This window comes from Ahaetulla prasina, chromosome 4, assembly GCF_028640845.1.
Source record: "Ahaetulla prasina isolate Xishuangbanna chromosome 4, ASM2864084v1, whole genome shotgun sequence".
Classification (NCBI taxonomy): domain Eukaryota; kingdom Metazoa; phylum Chordata; class Lepidosauria; order Squamata; family Colubridae; genus Ahaetulla; species Ahaetulla prasina.
Window position 1 is genome coordinate 74260069 of NC_080542.1, and position 22339 is coordinate 74282407.

At 37.5% G+C, this 22339-nt stretch overlaps 1 protein-coding gene across 1 annotated transcript in view; it reads right to left on the bottom strand.

The window, feature by feature from the left end:
• Window positions 1-22339, bottom strand: part of LOC131198799 (uncharacterized) — a 145147-nt gene that overhangs the window by 53034 nt on the left and 69774 nt on the right. The gene's annotated exons all lie outside the window — the stretch shown is intronic.

Genomic DNA, 22339 nt, shown 5'->3' on the forward strand with positions numbered 1-22339 from the left:
TAAATCTCAAGCAGCCTCTGGTTTCATTTAGTTCAGCCCAGTGCTGTCTGCACCAAAGCTGCATAGCAATAAATCCCAAATGTATTTGGCAAAACAGTAGCCAAGCAAGGAGTTCAGGGAACAAAAGATCCAGATAATTAGTCCAGAATGCCAACAAGGAATGCAAGGGCTCTTGGCAAGTTCAAATGCTGGCACACAATGTCAGGAATGCAGTGTTTGTTCCCGACAAATGCCCCTCCCCATGCTGTCTCTTTAAATCTCATTCCCCAGGTGTGGCTGGTGAAGCTGGGTGGGGCACTCTACTTGCATGTGGCCTGGTCTGTCTGCATTGATCACGCCTTCTCTGCACTCTCTGAGCCCTTACATCAGGAGGGAGTGGTTCTTGCCAAGAGCATGAGGACATCTGAGTTCTGTCTCTTTTCCTGCCTCCAGACCTTACTAATTCCGAACAGCCTTGCCTGGACTGACTCTGCTCTTTCTCAGTTTCCTCCATGGCCAATGGAACTGCCCTCTCACTCGCTGTCAGTTGTTCCAGCTCATCTTCCACTGCAGATTCAAACTCTGACAGGGGCATGACACTATCCACCCCACAGGGCCCCCTCCCCTAGTACCATGCAGACTTGGATGTTGCAGGAATTGGGCATGGAAGTCGCAGGCCAGACGAAGGGCATCGACATCTGTGGCATCGACCTGGTGAAGTCCTCTGGTCCATAACCTTTCCAGGCCACAAGGTACAGAAATCGGCCCCTCAACCAGTGGGAATCTCGAAGACTGTCTATTTCATACTCCACCTCTCCTTGAGGCTTTTCAGTCCCACTGGCAGTGGAACCGGCTGATTTGAACTGTCGGCCAATACTGGTACTAGCAATGACCTGTGGAAGACTGGGTGAATCTACATGGTATACAGTAGGGATAAGTGAAAGCCCACAGGATTGATTACTGCTTCGATGGCCGCACTGTCAGCAGGTATTGTGTGGAAAGCCAAACCCAATCGCCCACATCTAACAGAGGGACGTCTCGATGATGCCAGTCTGTGAAGCATTTGTAGTCCTCCTTGGCTTTCTCCAGCTGGTTCTGAACCACTTGGTGCATGGCTTTCAGCTCTTGGAGGAATATATCCACGGCCGGAACCGGGGAGTCAGACAGAGCCAATGGGAAGGGCCATGGATGGAAGCTGTAACTGACGAAGAATGGAGACATGGAGGGGATGCATGCTGAGTGTCAGCCTCTATGATGCTTGCTTGCTATCGGCTGCCATAGTAGTGGGGGAGCGGGGAAGATTGGCATTTGGGTAGGGGATGTGAGCTGGAGAGAGATGCCTTGTGTGAACAAAAAGGGAAACTTTTCAAACTCAGTAAAAGTACCCTTTTTCTACAAACATGGAATTGGGAGTTTCCTTTCTTGGGTTTTGAATGGAGGCATGCCTGACATTAAGCAAGATCTGCTTTATCAGCTAATCCAGAGATCAACTCTACCATGGTGGCTGAGCAAAGAATATCTAACCAGGGCAGCGATCAAGAGGACATGGGAACCGCAGCGTTGACTCCCTCCCCCACCACGGTTGGGAGGAGACTAAGTGGCTGTCAAAGCTGCAACTTGAGGAGAGACCAGTCCAAGCCAAATGGTCATTGGCTGTAGGATGGATGGAAATTCTGGAGGAGCTCCCCCTTGGAATAACTGCTGCCAGATGCTGGTGTGGAGAGGCAGCTTTGCAGATAGAGGACAAGGAAGACCTCTTGCTGACTCAAGCCCTGCATCTCCTGCACAAAGCTCTTGAAAACTGGAGAGCATGGGAAAGATATGCCTTGCCTATACATGAAGAGGTTGGGGGAGCAGAAGCCTCTGCAAACCCAGAAGTGATTCCTATAGCTCAGCTTGGCCCAGCACAGGCTGCAGGAATTCAAATGGTTGCTCTAGCCCAGTCCCGTTCCCCACCCCCCGGTGGGAGGGCAGTTCCCCAGAGGTGCCGCATTCCAAAGTTACCTCAGCTGGGAGTAAAATATGGAGGGGATCCCAAAGCTCTGGGATTCTTCTTAGCCTATGTTTGGAATCACATGCAGGAATATAGGGAGGATTTTGCTTCGGAAGCAGTGAAAGTGAGGTGTGTCACCATGGCTTTGGAAGGGACTGCAGCTGAGTGGATGGTTGCCCTCCACAATGATGATGCCCCTCAATTGAGGGATTATGACCTGTTTATGACAGCCCTCCAAGCACATTTTGAAGATCCCCTAGCTGAATGCAAGGCAAGGACCAGGATGAAAGCCATAAACCAGGAGTGGAGGTCAGTGGCTGAATACACCCAGGAGATTCATGAGCTAGCATGCCACATGTGTAGTGGTCCCAAGATGCTCTGATGGAATGTTACAAGGACTGGCTCAATGATGATGTCTACCAAACCTGCTGCTCCCAAGGGACCCCAGAGACCTTCAGCGATGGTATGTGTTGGCAGCTGATGTGGAAATTGACCTGGCCAGATACTGGAACTATGGGGACTGCAGCTGGAACAAGCCTCCTCCTTCTGCCCCCAAAGAAGCCCCTAGAGCCATGATGGCAAACCTATGGCATGCCATATCAGTGGGCATGCGAGCAACTCAGCTCTGGCATATATGTGTGTACCAGCCAGTTGATTTTTGGGCCTTTCAAGCCCACTGGAAGTCAGGAAACATGCTGTTTCTGGCCAGAGAGCCTCCGGGCGGTTTTTGCCCTCCCTAAGCTCCTAGAAAGGTTCTGGAGCTTGGGGAAGGCAAAAAAAGGGCCTACCAGGCCCACCATGCCATCATGTACCAAAAGCAGGGGGAGCACGGGGGGGGGTTGTGCACGCATGAGCAGGGGTGGATGGGGCACATTGAATTATGGGTGTAGGCATGCACACAGGTGACCCCCATGCCCCCCGCTTTTGGATGCAATGGCAAAAAGGTTAGCCATCACTGCTCTAGAGCTACCAAAGGCAGGCCACCAGCCAGACCCATATCCATGGCATGGTTCAGATGTGGGAAGGAGGGGCATTGAGCTGCTGATTGCTTTACCAAACCTGGCTCCAAACCAACATCAGCTGGAGTAAGAAAACTGAGACACCACCAGCTAAGCACTGTGAAACAGCCCTGAAAGGTGTGGAAGTTATTGAGTTCACTCCTTCAGGCCAGGAGGAGTTGGGAACTATGACCAACCCAGGGTAAAGTGAAGCTGACTCTGACGACGATCCCCTAGTAAGTCAACATGTGGGCCCTAACACCATTTCCGTGGAGTTAAGGGTGCCCTTGTCTGGCATCCAAGGGAAGATGCTAGCCCAGAAGTGGAAAACCTAGGACTGAGACTGAGAACAATGGCACGGGAAAGAGGAGGCCTAAAAATGCCTAATTTTAAACTATATTATGAAGCAGTAGCCCTTTCAGTAATAAGTGACTGGTTTAATTTAACAGAGGAAAGAATTTTGAATATAGAAGGTTATGACTTACTATATGGATGGCATGCGTATTTATTTTATGAAAAAAAGTGGATAGGACTTTTAAGAGTCATGTGTTGAGAAGTGCTCTTTTGCGGGTCTGGAAAAAATATTCCTATAAATTAGACTATAAGATTCCTATATGGGCAAGCCCCAGACATGCAATAGAGAATATAAATATAGAACAGAAACAGGAAATGATTACTTATAAAGAACTTTTATATGCTGAAGGAGGTAGCTTGCAATTAAAATCTTTACAGGTATTAAATGAAGAAGGGAGGAAATATACTTGGTTTCAATATAGGCAACTAAGTGCTAGATGGAAAGAAGATCAAAAAATTGGTATAATGCAAAGGGAGGAAAACTTAATAAAGCAAATTAGAAATCAGACCCAGGAGCATATAAAGAGATTGTATAATGTGTTGCTTGAAATAGATTCGGAAAAGGATTTGGTAAAGGATTGTATGATAAAATGGGCACAGAACATTCAGCAACCAATAATGTTGGTAACATGGGAGAAAATCTGGGTTAGAAATGTTAAGTTTACACAAGCACAGAATCTAAGGGAAAATTTTTATAAGATATTTTATAGATGGCACTTAGATCCCAAAAAATTATCATGTATGTACCCTGATATCCAAGCGAAATGTTGGAGATGTGACTGTGATGACGCTACATATTTTCATATTTGGTGGACTTGCAAGAAAATTAAGGCCTTTTGGATAAGAATTTGGTGGATTATTCAAAATGTCTTGAAGAAGAAGATAAAGTTCCTGCCGCAATTTTTCCTGTTGGGAATTATAACGGATTGTACAGTGACTGAGATTAAATTGATTTTGAACTTAATAACAGCAGCAAGGCTGCTGATTGGACAATATTGGGGGAAAAAATGAATTACCTACAATAGAAGAATGGATATTGAAAGTTACTAACTTGGCTGAGATGGCTAAAATCTCAGCCTTTTTGAAAGACAATACGCAGGAAAGATATTTAATTGAATGGAAAAAATGGATTGATTATTTACAAAACAGATATTAGATTAAGAGATATCAGACTGCCTTTGAATAATTAGGATGCATTATTTTAGAATGTAATGGGGGAGGTTAGGAAATGAAAAGACTCGGATGAGGTTAATTGGATTAGAAGGGAAAATTTTACTCTATGTTTGGTTTATGTATAATAATACCTTGTGATTGACCCAGGAAGCTGGGGGGGGGAGGGGGGAAGGGGGTTTTGAGGGGGGAGGGGGGAAAAAGGGGGAAAATATTTTTGTTTGTTAAAACTTTTTCAATTTAAAAAAAAGAGAGACTGAGAACAATGGAAGTGCCTATAGCACTTTGCCAGTTGGATGGGTCAGTAGCTGGGGGTACGTCAGCTCACTTCATGATGGAACCAGTTGAGTGCCGAAAATCCCCTCGATATGGGAGTCCAGTCCGGACCATAGCTGCCCTGCAGGGGCAGCAAAAAATGAGCCGCTGGAGTGAACAGGGAAGTTGCAAATTCCCTGCAGCTCCGGCTTTCCCCCCCCCCCCGACCCAGCGAGGTGGACCACAGCCATCACCAGCTGCCTGAAGTTGGGACAGCCACAAAGAACAGGCAGGAGGATAAAGCACAAATATTGAACAAAATATTGAAGCCAGGTGAGTCAATACCAGCTCACAAAGAGGCACTTGGAGTAATTTTGCCAACAAGCCCTTGAAGAAAAATTGAGAAATAGCGGCTAATTTAAACAGGAAATGAAAACGGAAGGAAATAATTAATGATACCTAAAACTGATATAATTTGGCTTGGAACCTAAATCTAGAGCTCTAATTAAATAGAGAAAACAAAGAAAAATAAGAATTCTAATTAAAATTGACTTTGGAGAACTTTGGAGGCTTTTATCTATTATTTAAAGATTATAAGCAAGAAGAAAAAAGAAAGGACTTAATTATGATTTTAAAAATGTTTTAATTGAACATCTCCCAGTTCCTCTATTCTTTAAAAATTTGGATTTAAAGGACTATAATAAAACGGGACAAATTCGAAAAAGGGAAACAAATTGAAACAAAAAAGGTGCAGCTCTATGTTACAGACAAAATGGATACTTTGTTAATTGTGGATTACAACTGTAGACCAAAGAGTGACATCTAAAGGCAGAAGAAGAAATACAGGAGGGAAATGTCTTTGTGATTTCAGGACAGTTTCAAAGGAGGACTTTCGCAACCAGATGGCTGACCTTTAAGAACAAAGCATCAAAGAGCAAGGGAGAAAATAATGGATAACAAGAGAAATATACAAATGACATCTAAGCAAGAAATACAAGAAATAACTACAGAACTGGAACATTAATAATGTTTTAGGAAAAGACAAGAGCTGCTTGCAGCAATGATAGTGAAGAATACAAAAAGCATGATATAATAATGTAATAATAATGTAAAGCTAAAATCTCTATTAAAGATCATTAGAGGATTAAAAAAATGTTGAGAAAAGAAGGAATGGGGTGTTAAGAAATTTAAAAAGCTAAGAAAATATGAAACTTTTAAGCACATGTAATGAAATTGAAATAGCTCGAGATAAAACTTCCAATAGAATATATGAATATAAGCATGGAACTATGTGAGAAATGAGAAATGTTCACTCCTTTTCATTTTGGTCTTTTATTAAGAATAGATAATGTGGAAATTGTTACTGAATAAGGAAAGAATGGTAATGAAGCTATAGCTATGAACAAAACCTTTTGAAATATGAAAGCATATTGATTTTTTTCTCTCTTAAAATTAAGGATGAAATAAGAAGTGATGAGGGACCTTTTTGAAACTGAAAGGTGAGAAGGGAATGTACGAGAGAACTTTCTAGATTTTATCTTGTTTCTTACTGTAATTCTTTTTTTTGGAATGGGATTATGAAACAATAAGTGATGGGAGACCTTTTTGAAACTAAAAGGTGAGATTTAATGTATGAGAAATTTTTATAGATATTACCTTGTTCTCATTTTCTTTCTTTTGTTACTGGTCTGTCTTTGATAAAATTAGGGATAATTATGGTTGTATTTTATGAAATTTAAGGTTTATAGATAGTGATTATAAGGAATGGAAAGAAAGGGAATTGTGGTGGGAATATATATTTTTAATGAAGAAGGGAGGGGCAAGAAAGGGGACAAAAATATGGGAACTAGACTTGATTTAACATTAATTTCAGCATAGAGGGGTGGAATGGATGTTTTGATAGAAATGTGCAAATAATAAAATTTTAAGAGGGAAAGGGAAATATACTGGATAAACAATACAATGAGGGGGTGAAATTTGAAATGTATTTAATTATATATGTGACTGATATCTTGTTCAAAATGATTTGTATGTGGTTTTTTTTCAAAAATATAAAAAAACTTTTTTTCAAAAAGAAAGAAAGAAAGAAAGTTGTAAAGCCCATGAAAGGTATGCATTGCTGGCATGGAAAGAGATTGAAAACTTGTGGGTGGGGAAGCAGAGGCTTCAGCAAGCACAGAAGGGGTTCCTAGAGGCCGAGCAGAAAGAGAGCAGGCTGCTGGGGTTCAAGCTGAGGCTGAAACCCAGCCCCCCTGGTGAGGGGTGCAGGAACCCAAAGGCATCGGATTCCAAAGGTTCCACCGCTGACAGTAAAATACGGAGGAGATCCCAAAGCTTTGGGATTCTTCCTAATCCAAGTGTGGAATCACATGGAGGAGTATGGAGAGGATTTCCCATCAGAAGCCGCTCATGTGAGAGGTGTGATTATGGCCCTGGAGGGAATGGCTGCTGACTGGTGGGTGGGCCTCCATGATGAGAATTCCCCACTGCTGAGGAATTATGAACAGTTTATGGTGGCACTTCAAGTGCATTTTGAGGAACGTTCCCAAAGGAAGAAGTGTGGCCAATGCCACTGCGGGATGGCAATTCCCTGGGGCTCCAGAGGAACGCCAATATTCCAGCCGTTTTGGGGGTCCTTTATGGACCATAGCTGTCTTGGAGAGACAGCAAAGAAGGGAGGCACGGATCAACGCAAACAGGGAAGCAGCAAATTCCCTGGAGCGCCAACATTAGCCTCCAACTCTGTGGCATGGGAAGACAGTCATTAGAGCTGTCACAAGCTGAGGAGGCCACACCAAAAGGTTGGAGCAGGAGAGGTGATTGAACCGAGTATTCTTATTGGAAAAGTGATTTGCCAACGCATAGGTAAGAAGAAAACCTATTAAAGCTTAAAAGAAGTTCTTAATTGGAAACAGTGGCTGAATTGGCATATGGAAGTATAAATAGAAGAAAATAAAAGTAAAATGGAACTTTGTAATTAAAGCCCCAAAAAGGACTTTCTATCTGAATTTTAATTTGTCTTTGGAAGAGATTAAATATTAAAAGGAACAGAAAATTGAAAGAAAACATTGTTTCCAATTTCTTTGCTCACCATATTTATTTGTTGGTCCATCTTTTCTAGTTCCTTCTCTGTTTGTTCCATTCTTTTCTCTACTTCCTTTATTGTGTGTTCATTCTTCTCTAATGCTTGTTGGATTGATCCTATTTTTTCATCGAGTTTCGATATATCTGATCTCATTTCCAGTTTTAATTTCCCCATTTCCTCTTTCAGTTCGTTAATATCCGCTCTTGTTTCTAAATGATTCTTTACCATTATTTCCTGGAGTTTTGCCATTGATTCTTGTAACAAAGATAGCGAGATTTGAATATTAATATTGGAGGGAGTATTTTGTTCCTCGGCTTTCAGCATTCCCTCTGTTGTTTTTTGTGTTATTGCTGAAGGTATTGTTGTTGAGGGTGTTAGAGGTAATATAGCTTTATTTCCTGCCTTAGTTAATGTGATGTTTGTGGAAGTCATCTCTTCTAGTATCTCTTTCTGCTTTTTAAGAATATTATACACGTTGTCCCAAATTGGCATTAAACACCTTCAAATTCTATACTTTGAAAGTTCGTTATTAGTATAATTTAGTTCTTACTATAAACTTTTGTGTTATTATATTATTTGTATAGATCTCGATGTTCACATCAATATTCAGAAATCATAGAATGCATAATTAATTAGAGGGTTGAGGTACCTAATTATAAATATCTATATGAAACTCTTTTTTCCCCCCAAATCTGACTATAACTAAATATAACAGTAACTTATAGTTTGAGTTATAAATATAAATCTTAACAAGTATATATAAATATTGATATATTAATCAAAATATCTAGTAATCTATAAATCTGAGTTATAAATCAGTATATATATAATTATGTATATAGGTTGAAAAAATATAAAAAAGAAAGCGCAAAAACAAACATGAAAGGAGTATCAATGTATAAGATAACTTACGTAGCACTTTCAGTTAGTTAATATATAATGTATAAATTAGAATATTTAGCTATAATCAATTCTTTGGCTGGGATAGTTAGCCTTCTAACAAGTAAGTTAATGGTTTAAGTGGATTAAATAATGATAGTGATTTCCAAAAAGCATTCAAATCATTATATCCAGTAGAAAAAAAGAGAAAAAAAATCAGTTGGCAGATTCAGTAAACAAAAGTAGGCAAAAAGTAAAAGAGTCACCAATTCCTCAATTTCTTATTAATGTGTTGGTCTCTCAAAAGTTCCCATCAACTCAGTCTTCCTTATTATGCTGATAAGTTGCTGAGTAATGCTCTTTGCTATGGTCGCTCTTCACTTCCGTTACTTCAGCTGCTTCTAATGAAAAAAAACCAAAGCTCACAGCCTCGTAACTAGTGTTCAGTTCTCAGTTTTTCAAAGTTCAAAGTTTAAAGTCTGAAATTCAATGTGCAAATGTTCAAAGGATATTCCGAAGTATTGTCTTCTCCTGTTTTGTTCGTTAAACTGTCCTGCCTTTTTCAGGCTATCAATCACACCCAGTCACTCTCCGTTCTTTCTCACCAGCTTCTTAGCTGCCTTCTCGGGTTACGATCAATCAATCTTCACAATGAAGTGTGGACCTTTTTTTTGTTGTTGTTGTTAATCTTCTGTTACACAAATTCTTTAGCACTGACCTCTCCTTGCTTCTCACCACAAGCTGTCAGTAATCTTGCTTCCCACTTTGTTGGCTGTCAGACTACGGAGCCGGCATTAAGAAATGCCAGCTTTTTGCTTGCTGGGCTCCACGGGGTTTTTCTCCGTGCGTTGATGATTGCCTGTCACCAAACTGCTCCTCGAATCTCCCCACTTCAACACGCTTCCCTACAGGCTTCGTGTACCCTTTTGGGTTTTGCTCCAGCACCAAAAAAGAGGGATGAAGAGCAGAGCTAGCTCCTCATAGCCTCTCTTTTTCCGAGCCTCACCAACGGAAATCCTAAGACCTTCATAGAGATGGATAAGGCTGCATCATATTTAAGATTTCAATATGATGGCAGAAATCTTAGCTGAAGTATTAGATAGAGACAAGGAGGAAATGTTAAAGGAGATGGACGACGTTTATAGGGTCAGCACGAGTTATGCGAGAAGAAACAAACTCCCAAAAGAGGTCCACATTCGATTTACAAGAAGGAAAGTGCGAGATATTATATATAAAATATCCAGAGAAGAAATAATAACACATAAAGGTAAAGAAATTCAGATTCTTAAGCAAATCCCAAGAAGAGTAAGGGAGCAGAGAAAGGATTATAAATTTCTGGCGACTGAGTTGAATAAACGAAACATTTTATTTCGATGGCTGATTCCAGAAGGGATGTTGGTTACTTGGGAGGAAAGGACAATTAAAATAGATACGCTTGAAAAAGCTCAGGATTTTTTTAAACAACTGGTGGGGTCAGAAGACCAAAATAGCAAAGAAGATTTAGAGCTAAATCCCCAAAGAAGGCAAGACCAACTAAAAAATAAACACAAAGAACAAGAAGAAATAGATACTAATCAACAACAAACAGAAAGGGATATAAGAGCAATCAGAAGACAAAAAGCGAAAGATAACTAGGGCTATGGAAAAGGAGGTGAAACTCTTATCCATCAACATAAATGGACTAAATTCAATGACAAAAAGGAAAAGGATTTTTGCAAATTTAATAAAACAAAATGTAGATATTATATGCTTACAGGAAACACATATTCTAAAAACTGATGAAAAATATTTAAATTGCCCCATATTAGGGAGGCTGTTTACAGCTTCTGCAGATCAGGAGAAAAAGAAAGGAATAGTGGTGTACATTAAGGAAGAGATAGAGGCAAATTTAATATTTGAAGACCCTAAAGGAAGAATTTTGGCAATAGAAATACAGATAAATTTTTAAAAAATCCTATTAGTGGTAATTTATGCCCCCAATGACAATAAAGTGAATTTTATAAAGCCCTATATGACAAAATTATTGAATTAGAAAAGGAAAACATTTGTATCATAGGCGATTTCAATGCGATATCAAATTATCAAAAAGACTACAACGGGGGGAATAAGAAAGTGAAAAAAAAAGAGCTACCAAAAATATTTGTAGAAATGACTAAAGAATTAAATTTAATAGATATATGGAGAATACTAAACTCAGAAAAAAGACAATTTACCTTTTATTCAAACCCCCATAAATCTTGGTCATGCATTGATATGGCATGGATGAGTGGAGATCTAGTAGAAGAAGTGGCAGAAGTAGAAATCTTATTGAATTCATGGGCAGACCACAACCCACTTAAAATTAGCTGGAAGAAGCCAAGGAGAAGATGGACACTAAATACTCAATTATTGAAAGATGAGGAATTTACCAAGAAAATTAAGGAAGAACTAAATTTTTATTTTAAAGAAAATAATAATCAATATACATCGACCCAAAACCTATGGGATACTATGAAAGCTGTGATTCGGGGAGTTATAATATCCTTTACTGCAAAAAAGAACAAAGAAAAATATGCCCAACAAAATAATATACTTCAAACAATTAAAAAATTAGAGACTAACCTACAGAATAACCCATTAAATTCTCAACTACAAGAACAACTGATTCTCTATAAACACAAACTCAATTTAGTTGAGCAAGAAGAACTGGTCAGAAATCTGAAAGCAACCAAACAAATACACTTTGAACAAGCAAATAAACCAGGAAGATGGCTCTCTTATAAATTCAAAAAAGAGAGAGAGAAAAGAACCATCTACCAATTACAAGAAAACGGAGAAAACCAATATAAAATAGAAAAGAAAAAAGAGATTGCACATAAATATTTTGAAGATCTCTATAAGAAAGAAAAAATAGATGAGGAGCAGATTAGGAACTATCTAAGGGAAAAAAGAACTAGAATAAAAGATGAACTGAAAGAAATGCTGACTAAGGATATAACTATGATGGAATTAAATCAAGCAATTAGATCCCAGAAAAGTAGTAAAACACCAGGCCCTGATGGTTTTCCAGCAGAATTCTATAAGACAATAGAAGAACAAATAGGACCAATAATGGTTGATTTATTTAATGAGGTATTAACATCAGCTAAAATGCCGGATACATGGAGGGAAACACTAATTTCGCTAATCCCGAAGGAGGATACGGATCCTAGGCTGATACAAAATTATAGACCAATCTCTCTGTTAAATGTAGATTATAAAATATTTGCTACTATTATCGCCAATAGATTAAAGAAAATTTTGAATGATTATATACACTCAGACCAAAATGGATTCCTTCCAGACAGACAAATTAGAAACAATTTAAGAATAATTATGGATAGTTTGGAATACTATGAAGCTCACCCAGAGAAACAGGTAGCCCTTGTTTTCTTGGGCCAAAAAGCATTTGACAATCTCAATTGGCAATTTATGATTCAACAAGTATATGATATGAATTTTGGCACCAAATTTGAGAATATTATAACAGCAATATATTTGATACAAAAAGCAAAAATTATAATCAATGGAGAAAATACCCAAACTTTAAATATAGAAAAAGGAGTTCGACAAGGCTGCCCCCTATCCCCTCTGCTCTTCATACTTTCATTAGAAATATTACTAGAACGAATTAGACAAAATCCAGAAATAAAAGGATTGAAAATCAGAAGTGAAGAATATAAACTGCAAGCATTTGCAGATGATTTTGCTTTTATCATTGAAGAACCACTAGAGAGAGGACAAGCACTAATTAAGGAATTAGAAAGATATGGAACTGTAACAGGGCTGAAAATTAATAGACAGAAAAAAAAACTTCTACCAAAAAATTTAACAGAACCACAAACAATAGAACTGGAAAGATCACTTGGACTTCAAACAACAAGAAAAATCAAATACTTAGGGATATGGTTGTCAGCACATTGCAAAGCAATAAAGGAGAATAATTACAACAAATTATTACAAGAAACAAAAAAAGATTTAGAATTGTGGAAGAAGATGCAGCTGTCACTATTAGGAAGAATAGCAGCCGTAAAGATGTCTATACTACCAAAATTCCTATATTTGTTTCAGACTGTTCCAGTCAAATTAGAAAAGACCTTTTTTAATGACCTTAATAAAACAATTGGAAAATTTATTTGGCAGGGGAAAAAACCTAGAATAAAAATGAAATATTTACAAGATATGAAGAGCAGAGGAGGATTCGGATTACCAAATTGGGAATTATATTATAGTGCAGCAACACTAGTTTGGTTAAAAGATTGGATCAATTTAAAGAATAAAAGAATACTAACTATAGAAGGCCACGACCTACAGAGAGGGTGGCATGCCTTTCTGTGGGAAACAGGCCATACGAAACAAAAGTATTTCCACAGACATTTGATTAGAGATTCCCTAATAAACAATTGGATCAAAGTTAAAAAGAAACACTATATAAAAATCCCAATCTGGCTATCCACAATGGAAGCAATGATTCACGCAAATAATTTAGATTTGAATAAAATGCTAAAATATAAAGATCTATTAGATATTCATGGAAAATTAAAAACACTACAGGACCTCCAAGAACAAGGACTACGGGTTGACTGGTGGGCCTATCTTCAGTTACAAAATCGATACAAACAAGATATAAAAGAATATGGAATATATAAATCAAATAAATAAATAACAATCTTAAACCACAGCAATTAGATAAAATTTTACTAGGGCCAGACAAAAGAAATATTATCCAAATTTATAAATATTTGCTAGAAGTAGAATTGGAAGAAGAAGTAGTGAAAGGATGTATGATCGCATGGGGTCAAAATATTGGACATAATATAAATTTATCAGATTGGGAGAAAATATGGAACAGAAATTATAAACTAACCAAATCAGCAGCATACAAAGAAAATGCATATAAAATGTTCTATAGGTGGCACCTGCCCCCTTCGAGATTAGCGAAAATGTATCCCAAAATGTCTCCCATATGCTGGAAATGTAAAAATAAAGAGGGAACATATTACCATATGTGGTGGTCTTGCCCCGAAGCACGTAAATATTGGTTAAAAATTAAAAAGTGGCTACAAGAAATCACGAATGAACAATTGGATCTAGAACCCGAACTTTTTTTATTGGGGATCTTTAAAAAAAACCGTGAAGAGTATAAAATATTTAATACTACATATATTAACTGCTGCTAGGATGGCCTTCGCTCAATGTTGGAAACAGCCATGTGTGCCCACAGAGAGACTTATTGTACAAAAGATTATGAATTGCGCAGAAATGGACAAACTAACTTTGAGTCTGAAGGATAAGGAGACATCAGTATTTTATGGTATATGGGAACGGTGGTATGGATGGATGGAAAGGAGATAGGAATATTTAGTTACTAAACATAATCAATAGATAAAATAAGAACACAAATATGTATAATTTAATGTTTGTCATTATTGCATGGATTATTATCAGATGAAAAACATCACAAATAAGCTGTTAAATGATATAAGCCTTTTCCCCCCCCTTTTTTTATGCTTTTAATGTAAAAAAGTTTAATAAAGTTTAATAAAAAAAAGAAAGAAAACATTGTTTGCTAACAAAAGAACTAAGACGGAATAAAAATTTGTGGATTAACAACGGATTTTGTTGCTGAAATATTTGTGAATTGGAAAGAGACATCTGCTGGAGGATAGAAAATATCACACCATCCAGATCAACATGGAAAATTAGGAAGAAGTTGTTTTAACAGCTGGTGAGATTGTAAAAGAAAAAGGGGGAATAGAACAGATAGACTTAAACTGAAACAGTTTAAAAATATTTTGGAACTGGACTCTTCCAGAAACAAAGAAGAAAAGAAGAAAAGAAATATATGGACTAGAATTTGGGCTAAGTTAAAGTAATAAACTGGAGTTTAGACTATACATAAATTAAAATAAATAAAATTAAAAAGTCTTTCTTCTTGTATTGAAAATATGCAGAATTGGAAGGAATTATGGGAGATTCTTTTGATGGTCCAAAAGTCTATTAATGGAAACAAATAAGCAGAATTATGGCTTAAAAATAAAAAAAGAGAAGATGAGGAAATTATGAGATATAATGCTGGAAAAGAAATTAGTGAGGACAATATAGATGACCATATGGGGACTGATAGTGAAAAAATAAAAATGGAGAGAGGGAAAGAAACTTTAAAAAAGAGGCGGGGGGGAAGTGAAGAAGAAAAGATTGAGAAGAAAAATTTAAAAAGTGAGAAAAACAGTGAAACAAACATGATTACACCGGGATTAGCAGTGAAAGATTAAAGAGAAGAGGAGGAAATAGAGAAAAATTGAGGGGGGACATCAAAAGAGTAAAAGTTAGAGAAAAGTGGAAAAGAGGAAACAAGAAAGGGAGAAAGAAGAAAATGAAAGAAGGGAGGAAAGGGAGAAAATATTAAGAGATGGGATCTGGGAGAGACTGAAAGAAAATGGTTAAAAATAGGAGAAAAATGAATAAAAGAAAAGAAATCAAAGCAGTGATAGATTTGCTTCCTTCTTTTTCTTTTTTGTCTGTGTTGGACAATGCATGGAATGAGAAAAAATTGAAGTTAATGATTAAGAAAAAATGTAAATTTATAAAAGAATGGAAAACCCAGCAGAGGAAATTTGGAATTGCACAATTTACAAATTAAGATGATTGAAATTTAAGATGTAAAAGGGAATAAAATTGAAACATTAGTAAATGATGTATATTGTTGGAAGAAAATAATAAGTATTGAATCTTGAATATTAAGAAAATAAGAGGTGGAAAGTTGTACTAATTGACTGTATGATATAAATGGAATAAGATGAAGACAATGTTAAGGTTTAAAATATAGGAGAGGAGGTTGAAAAATATGTGTAATAAATGAGACAATTGGGGATATCTGGACATTAGAGATATTGAAAATAGATACAGCAATTGAGAGAGATAAGAAGAAGGAAAGAGATGGAAGGGAGAAAGAGGGAGAAAGAAAGAAGAAAGGGAAGAGGAGAGGAGATAAGGCAAGGGAAAGAAGTGTAGGAGAAACGGTTAGATAAGGAGAAAGTAGGGAGGAGGAGGAGAAGTGAAAAGGAAATAGAGAAGGAGTAGGAGGGGAGGGGAGAAGAAAGTAGGTACGAAGAAAGAAGGGAGGGAAAGGAGTGTAAGGAGAAGAAAAGATTGCTGTGAAGAGGAAATGGAGGAAAGAGAACCCCGAAAATATTTGAAGAATAAAAATTGAAATAGTTAAAAAAAAAGGAATGAAAGGGAATGAATATGAATAAAAATGGAGAAATTAGAAAACGAAGGGTGAAAAAAGATGTGATTTAATAAAATGAGCAAGGAAATATTAGGAAAGGAATAAAAAACTATGGGGAAAAAAAGAATATTTTGGCAAAAACTGTAACTAAGAAAAATATATTTGAATATTTTGAATTGTATAAGATAAGACAATTTCAATACTCTGTTCATGAATTGTTTCTGTGTGGAGCGGAGGGAAATTTTAAAAACTAATAAAACTTGTATTTAAAAAAAGTGCATTTTGAGGACTCTCTAGCTGAGTGGAAGGCCAGAATCAGGATGAAGTGTATAAATCAGGGCCGGAGATCGGTGGTGGAATACACCCAGGAGTTTTGCAAGCTGGTACACCACATGAGGGGGTGGTCCCAGGAGGCCCTGATGGAATGTTATAAGGATGGCCTTAATGAGGACGTCTACAAGGTTTGCTGCTCCCAGGGACGAGGCTCAAGATCTGCAATGCTGGTATGTGATGGCCGCTGATATGGAAATTGCTCTGACCTGGGATTGCTACGGTGGGGGCTGGATTTGGAACAAGCCTTCCCTCACCCCACAAAGAGAGGAGCTCAGAGTGTCCAAAGGGGGATAGCCTTGAAGCCTAAGTCCATAGCCTGCATCTGATGTGAGAAAGAGGGGCACCAGGCTGCCGATTGTTTCTCCAAACTTGGCTCCAAGCCGACCCCTGCTAGTGGGAAGAAAGCTGACAAGTCTCCAGCCAAGAATCACAAGATGGCCCTGAAGGAGGTGGAAGTCGTTGAGTTTGGTTCCCCAGGCCTGGGGGAGTTGGGAACTCCAACCACCGCAGAAGACAGCAAAACTGAAACAGACAACAACGATGCCCCCCTGGTAAATCAGCATGGGGCCCCTTTGACTATCCCAGTAGAACTAAGGGTGCCATCATCAGGTGCCCAGGGGAAGATGCTAGCCCTCTTAGACTCTGGATGTACAAGGTGTGTCATCAGCCTAGAGATGGTGGACAAAATGGGACTGAGACTAAAAATGATGAAAGTACCCATCACATTCTGCCAGTTGGATGGGTCAGTAGCTGGGTGGCCCTGCCCACTTCGTGACCGAACCTGTTGAGATATAGATGGGGGACCACCAAGAGACCTTGAGTTTTATTGGAGCCTCTGGGATGGAACAACCTCTTGCTTGGACTGCCTTGGCTACAGAAATGGAACCCCCAGGTGAATTGGAGGAAGGGATGGTTGGGTATCCAATCCACCCAGCAGGGGAAGGAAGGAGGCAAACCTTTTTGAATGGCTAAAGCTTCGAAGGAGTTGGCAGTGGTGGCAAATGAGCGCATTGCTGGGGAGGAAAACATCCCGAAGGAATATTGGGACTTCAGGGAGGCGTTCAGCGAGAAGGCTACCACCCCATCGATCCACTGGCTGTGGCATAGAGATCCTTCCAGGGCTGAAGCTTCCCAAACCAAAGATCTACTCCACGGGCTTCTGGGTGGCGCCACCTTTCTCGCTGGGTGCTAATTTATGGCACTCCGCATTGAATATGGTAAAAGCCGGATTTAACAACTGATCCCGGCTTCATTTCTCTCTCTGGTTGAAAGAGAGAGACAGAGCAAGGGGGAGGAATTGGGTAGATTCCCCTAGGGGCTTTGTTTTTGTAATACAAAGACCTGAACGGTCGAATCCCCTTATTTACCCCTCCCCCACCTCCAGTATTCTCTGCGCTCCTGAAAAAGCAGGAAAAGAGGAAGGTGTCCACTTCTGCTAGCAATTGATTTCTTTTTGTGGATACATCAAAGCAGGCGGAACGAGTGTGAGGAACAATTATTGGTTTGCAAGTATTTTTGATTTTCTGACTTCCACCCCCCTTCAGTTTCGTTTTAGAGAAACTGAAAGCAGAGCGATACATCAAAGGGAGCTTTGCTGTTGAATCGAAACTGAATGAAGATTTTATCTTATTGTGTTTGACTGTGGACTGTTGGATTATATTACGCTGTTTAAGTACTTTACAAGGGGATTCTCAGCAGGAATTTTGTTATGGAGGTTCTTTCAGAAGAATGGATTCGTGACTTTATACAGGGCTACACAGAAAGTATGTATTTAATTATTCAAAAATACGAATTGATAAAAAATGGGGACGTTTTGGATGAGAGTTTGGAGCAAATTAACCAGTGCAATTATTCGGAAAATGGAATGGAGGACATACAAATAAAAGTGGATAAATATGAAGATTTGATCGTGAAGAAACAAGGTGATCTAAAGAAGTTTTCTTTAAATAGTTTGGATGAGCTGCCTGAATTTGTGCTACAGGAGATTGTCCCTCAAATGGAAAAGACTCACAAGCTTAATGTTTCCCAAGAGTTCTCTTTTTGGACTGATGGAATATACGGCAGTAATTTTTGGATTTCTGGACATAAGGAATTACTAGGAAATATTGTGATTGACTTTTTAAAAGGAGCAACGAAGGAAAGACAGAGATTAATGCACCAAAAAAAATGGCAAGAGACAAAAGTATTATTCTTGAAACAAGGTTTTTTTAAAATATTAATAGACAAAAATATTAGTGTCCCCGAAAGATAATTTGTGATTATAAGAGACTAGATATTTGGATATACTGGATTTTGATGAGGAAGGACTAAAGTTGAATAGATATTGTAATTAATTAAATAATATTGTAATTTTCTGTATTGAAATTTTATAAATTTTATAATCTGTTGTATTGAATTTTAAATAGAATATTCTTGAAAGATCTTATGTAAGAAAGACTTGGGGGGGAAATTATATAATTATATGGTTATATGGTTATAGAAGCTATAAGGGAGATATTCTCTGAACTGGATTGGATTTTTACTTTAGCTGGTTTTAAATATTTTAGGATTAATTTGTTCTACTGCTTTATATATTTTATTACTGTTTATTGTTAATTTTTTAAAAGATTTGGTTATGTAAGGAGGAAGTCAGAGCTAGAGAGGGAGAATTGGTATAATAGTTTGGGGAAAATTTTTTTTAGCATATGTTTGTTTTATTTTTAACTATACCTTGTGTTTGTTCCGGGAAGCCGGGGGGGAGGGGGGAGGGGTTTGTGAAGGGAGAGGGGTTGGGGGGAAAGGGGAAAAAAATTTTTTTTTGTAAAACTTTTCGAATAAAAAAAAAAAAAAAAGATCTACTCCACGAACCCTTGCAAGTTGGAAGAGCTGCGGAATTTTGTTGATAAAAACTTAAAACCGGGCTTCATCCAACCAGCAAGGCCCCGAGTGGCCGTGGCGGTTTTGTTTCAAGAGAAAAAAGATGGCTCTCTTCGTTTGTGTGTGGATTACTGAAACCTAAATGTCATTTATGTAGAAAATGTTTACCCATTGCCCCTAATGAAAGACATGTTAGCTCACCAGGCTAAGGGGAAGATTTTCACTAAACTGGATTTGAGGGAGGTGTATTATAGAATTTGAATTAAGGAAGGGGATGAATGGAAAACTGCCTTCAATTGCCCCCTGGGTTGCTTCCAGTTTAGAGTACTCCCTTTTGAGTTACAAGGGGCCCTGGCAGTGTTCATGCAATTGATTAATGAGGTGTTGCATGAGCATCTCTACAATGGGGTCCTAGTCTACTTAGATACATTTTTTAAAATATAAATTTTATTGAATTTTAACAATTAAACAATCTTCATTCAACTCTTCCGCATGACTGTGACCATTTAAATATCATCCCATTAGTGTTCTCCTATACTCTATATAATTTTATTAAGTTATATTACTAATTCTAATTAGAATTTCTAATTCTTACTAATTCTACTATCTGTTATTTCCCCCTTTTTCCTATTTTCAATTATACCATTTCTCCCATATTACATAAAAATCTGAATCCACCCGTCCTTTCAATTCAAGTGTCATTTTGTGCATCTTGGCACAATCCAATATTTTTCTAATTATTAACTATTCAGAGGGTGTATTTGAGCTTCTCCAACATTGTGCAAATGCCAATCTTGCCGCTGTTGTTATATGTAAAATAATATATGTTTTTTTTCATATTTTGTTTTCATCATTCCTAGAAGAAACAGCTCTGGTTTGTATTCTGTCTGGAAGCCTGTTACTTCCTGTATCCAACTTTGTATTTTCTTTTTTTTTTTCCATAAAAAAGTTTTATTTTTACAATCATGTCAAACAACTCATTCAATGTACAGTTATATACAATTAGTCGGGCCTGCCCAGTCACCACCCCCCTTTTTAACACTCTTCCCTCTTCTACCTTCTACTTTCCAGACCTTCCTCTCCTTCTCTTATCTACATCCTCTCCTCCCTCCACCCTACACCTTCCTTCTCCCTCTTCTACCCCTCTTCCTTCCTCTTCTCCTCTTTCCTACCTCCTACTCTCTCTTTTCTCCCTCCCCACCGTTCTAAAATGGTAACTGGGCAGACCCCACCCTACATTAATTATATTTATACATCTTCAATAATCCCTGTACATTAACCAACACTCCATCTCTAGCCTCAACCCCCAATTCCCTCCCCTTACCCCCACCCCCACCCTGACTTCCCAGAACAAAATGCAGGTATCAAAACTAACAATCATAATCTAAAATAATTCCTAAATTATAATCTCTAGTCTCTCCACACTTAATCACACTTTCAATTCCCCTCTCCTTCAGAAATATATCTAATACAAAATATTTCCTAAATTTACTCATATGCTATTCGATATTTTTTTATCTGATACTTATTTTGAATATAATCAATTCACATTTTCCATTCTAACATATCAAGTAGCAATTAATTTACAATATGAGCCGCAAGACTTTTGATTGCTCAATATTGGAAGAAAGAAGAATTACCTACAATTGAAGAATGGACACTTAAAGTATCAAATCTGGCAGAAATGGCAAAAATCTCTGCTTACTTGAAAGACTATACACAACTTTGTATTTTCATCTAATATTTTTTTGTTTCGGAGTATGACCACCATATATGAAAGAAGGTACCTTGCTTTTGTCCACATTTCCATTTAAATCCCAACTGGGGTTTAAATTTGGATATATTTTTGCCAATCTAGATGGTGCCAAATACCAACGGTAAAACATTTTATATTGATTTTCTTTGTATTTTGCCGATCTGGTCAGTTTATAATTTTTGTTCCAAATTGTTTCCCAATCCTTTAATTTGATATTATGCCCAATATTTCTAGCCCAGGCTATCATAGCTCCTTTTACTATATCTTTTGCTCTGTCAAATTCTAATAAATAATTATAAATTTTGGTTATTAATTTTTCATCCGGACTAGTCAATATTTTATTTAATTGTTTTGGTAAAATTTCAATACCATATTCATCTTTATATTTTATATATCTTGATTTTAATTTTAAGACCACCAATCTATATTTATTCCCTGCTCTTCCAATTCTTGCCTGTTTTTTAGATTCCCCTAGTTATCTAGAATTTCACTGTATTTTACCATTTTACTTAGATTCAGAGTATTGGGATGGATCATTGCTTCCATCGACGAAACCCAATTAGGGATTTTAATATAATTTTTTTCTTAATTTCTTGCCATGTTTGCATTAGAGCTTCTTGTATTTTATGTTGTAAGAAATATGAATGAGATTTGTTCTCTCTGTCCCATAGGAAGGCATGCCATCCTTTTTTTAAATCATGTCTTTCCAATATGAGTAATCTTTTATTTCTCAAATTGATCCATTCTTTAATCCAAACTAAGGTTGCTCCCTGATAATAGTCGCCAATCTGGGAGCCCTAAACCATCTCTGCTTCTACTGTCCTGAAGGTCTAATAGCTTTATTCTTGCTTTTTTCTTTGCCCATATAAATTTTGTTGTAATTTGATTCAATTCTATGAAAAATTTCTTATCTAATTTTATGGGAATGGTTTGAAAAAATATATAGTAGTTTTGGAAGAATATTCATTTTAATCGTTGCAATCCGACCCAGTATTTAATGCCCCACATCTTTCCAAATCAATTTTAATGTGTTGCATAAGCTTTACCTAATTGTCTTCTTTAATTGAAGAACATCTCACTGTCAATCAAATTCCTAAGTATTTAATTTTTCTTACATTCTGTAATCCCAATTTTTCGTCTAACTACCTTTCCTGTTGTGTTGTAACATTTTTAACTATCATTTTTGTTTTTGTCTTATTAATTTTAAGACCTGCTATCTCCCCATATTTTTCTATTTCCTGTATTAATATGGTACCTGTTTCCTTTGGGTCTTCCAAAAAGAATAACAGATCATCTGCAAATGCCATTAATTTATATTCTTATAAATTTATATTCTTATATTCCATTCTAATTTTAGTTCCCCTAATCTCTGAATTTGCTCTAATCTTCGTCAATAGCGACTCTAAGGTCAAAATGAAAAGCAGAGGTGACA